Genomic DNA, 2,550 nt, shown 5'->3' on the forward strand with positions numbered 1-2,550 from the left:
GGTTCTCAGAGGGGTTACACGATGATTCAAATATGACCAAAGGCAACCTCCCAATGAGCTCGACACTTTGCCAATCAAATGGGTATCGACAGCTATGTTCTCTTTGGTTCGAATACGACCCATGTTTGAACAGGAAGCCCCCAAGTGACCTTACTGCTTACGGCTAGACTCGAATACGATCATAAGCCGGATCCTCCTTTCAAATTGGCATGTAAAAAATGACACACACATAATTGGAGGAGAAAAAGGACAGTGGTCCTGCTTTATTGCTTATCATAATATATACATGGCTGAGATAAGTATGTACACCACAAGAGCCGGTAGCTCATGTGTAGTAAGGCCGAAGCTGAGCTACGTTCCACGGCCGACGGGTCTCTTCCTCAGACTTACATGAATCTTTATGCTCCCGAATGTCAATGAGGTAATATGACCCGTTGTGCAAGTTCTTACTGACCACAAAGGGCCCTTCCCAAGGTGGGGATAACTTGTGTGCATCTGTTTGATCCTGGATGAGCCGGAGCACAAGGTCGCCTTCCTGGAAGACCCGGGACTTGACCCGGCGGCTATGATAACGGCGCAGGTCCTGTTGGTAAATCGCTGAACGGGCTGCTGCCACATCACGCTGTTCGTCCAACAAGTCCAGAGCATCTTGGCGCGCCTGTTCATTATCCGTCTCAACATAAGCCGCCACACGAGGCGAATCATGACGGATGTCGCTGGGGAGGACTGCTTCTGCTCCATAAACCATGAAGAAAGGCGTGAAGCCTGTAGACCTGTTAGGAGTAGTGTTGATGCTCCATAAGACGGAGGGCAACTCCTCCACCCAACAACCCGGCGTCCGTTGTAAAGGGACCAAAAGCCGGGGTTTGATGCCCTTCAGAATCTCCTGGTTAGCTCTCTCAGCTTGACCATTGGATTGGGGATGAGCCACTGAGGAAACATCAAGTCGGATATGCTCTCGTTGACAAAACTCTTCCATAGCGCCCTTGGATAGATTGGTGCCATTGTCAGTTATGATGCTGTGCGGAAAGCCGAAGCAGAAAATCACCTTTTTCAGAAATTGAACCGCCGTGGCTGCATCGCACTTGCTAACTGGCTCAGCCTCCACCCACTTCGTGAATTTATCAACTGCCACCAAGAGGTGGGTCTTCTTATCCTTGGACCGTTTAAAAGGCCCAACCATATCAAGCCCCCAGACCGCAAAGGGCCAAGTGATTGGGATCATCCTCAACTCCTGAGCCGGCACATGAGCCCGTCGTGAGAACCTTTGGCAGCCATCACATTTACTGACCAAGTCCTCTGCATCAGCGTGAGCCGTCAGCCAATAAAAACCATGACGGAAAGCCTTGGCCACAAGAGATTTTGAACCGGCATGATGGCCACAATCCCCTTCATGGATCTCGCGCAAGATCTCTTGACCTTCCTCAGGGGAGATACAACGCTGAAACGCCCCCGAAACACTGCGATGATGCAACTCGCCGTTGATAACAATCATTGACTTGGCCCGCCGGGTTATTTGCCTGGCCAAAGTTTCATCTTCAGGCAACTCTCCCCGGGTTATATAAGCCAGATATGGCATTGTCCAGTCTGGTATGACGTGAAGAGCCGCCACTAGCCGTGCCTCCGGGTCAGGGATAGCCAAGTCCTCCTCTGTAGGCAACTTAACCGAAGGGTTATACAGAACATCCAGGAAAGTGTTAGGTGGCACCGGCTTTCGCTGAGAGCCCAGCCGGCTTAAAGCATCAGCCGCCTCGTTCTTCCTGCGATCAATGTGCTCCACTTGATATCCCTGAAAGTGCCCAGCAATGGCATCAACCTCGCGGCGATAAGCCGCCATGAGAGGATCCTTAGAATCCCAGGTGCCTGATACTTGTTGAGCCACCAAATCTGAGTCCCCGAAGCACCTTACCCGGCTTAAGCTCATCTCCTTAGCCACCCGGAGACCGTGGAGTAAAGCCTCGTATTCAGCCGCATTGTTAGTGCAAGGAAACATCAATTGTAGCACATACTGGAACTTGTCACCCCTAGGGGAGGCCAATACAACGCCAGCCCCCGAGCCCTCCAACTGCCTGGACCCGTCAAAGTGAATAGTCCAATACGTATTATCCGGCTTCTGCTCGGGCACTTGTGACTCTGTCCAATCGTTGATGAAGTCCACCAAAGCCTGAGATTTAACAGCAGTGCGTGGCGCATATTTGAGGCCATGAGGTCCAAGTTCTATAGCCCACTTAGCAATTCTCCCTGTAGCCTCTCTGTTCTGGATAATATCCCCAAGAGGGGCAGAACTGACCACAGTGATGGGATGACCCTGAAAATAATGTTTGAGTTTCCGGCTCGCCATGAACACACCATATACGAGCTTCTGCCAATGCGGGTACCGCTGCTTGGACTCAATAAGCACCTCACTGACATAATAAACCGGCCGCTGAACCGGATGCTCCTTACCCGTCTCCTTACGCTCCACCACAATAGCCACACTGACGGCTCGTGTGTTTGCCGCCACATACAGTAGCAAGGGCTCCTTATCAACTGGAGCAGCAAGGACGGGGG

Source organism: Triticum aestivum, chromosome 2D (assembly GCF_018294505.1).
Source record: "Triticum aestivum cultivar Chinese Spring chromosome 2D, IWGSC CS RefSeq v2.1, whole genome shotgun sequence".
Classification (NCBI taxonomy): Eukaryota; Viridiplantae; Streptophyta; class Magnoliopsida; order Poales; family Poaceae; genus Triticum; species Triticum aestivum.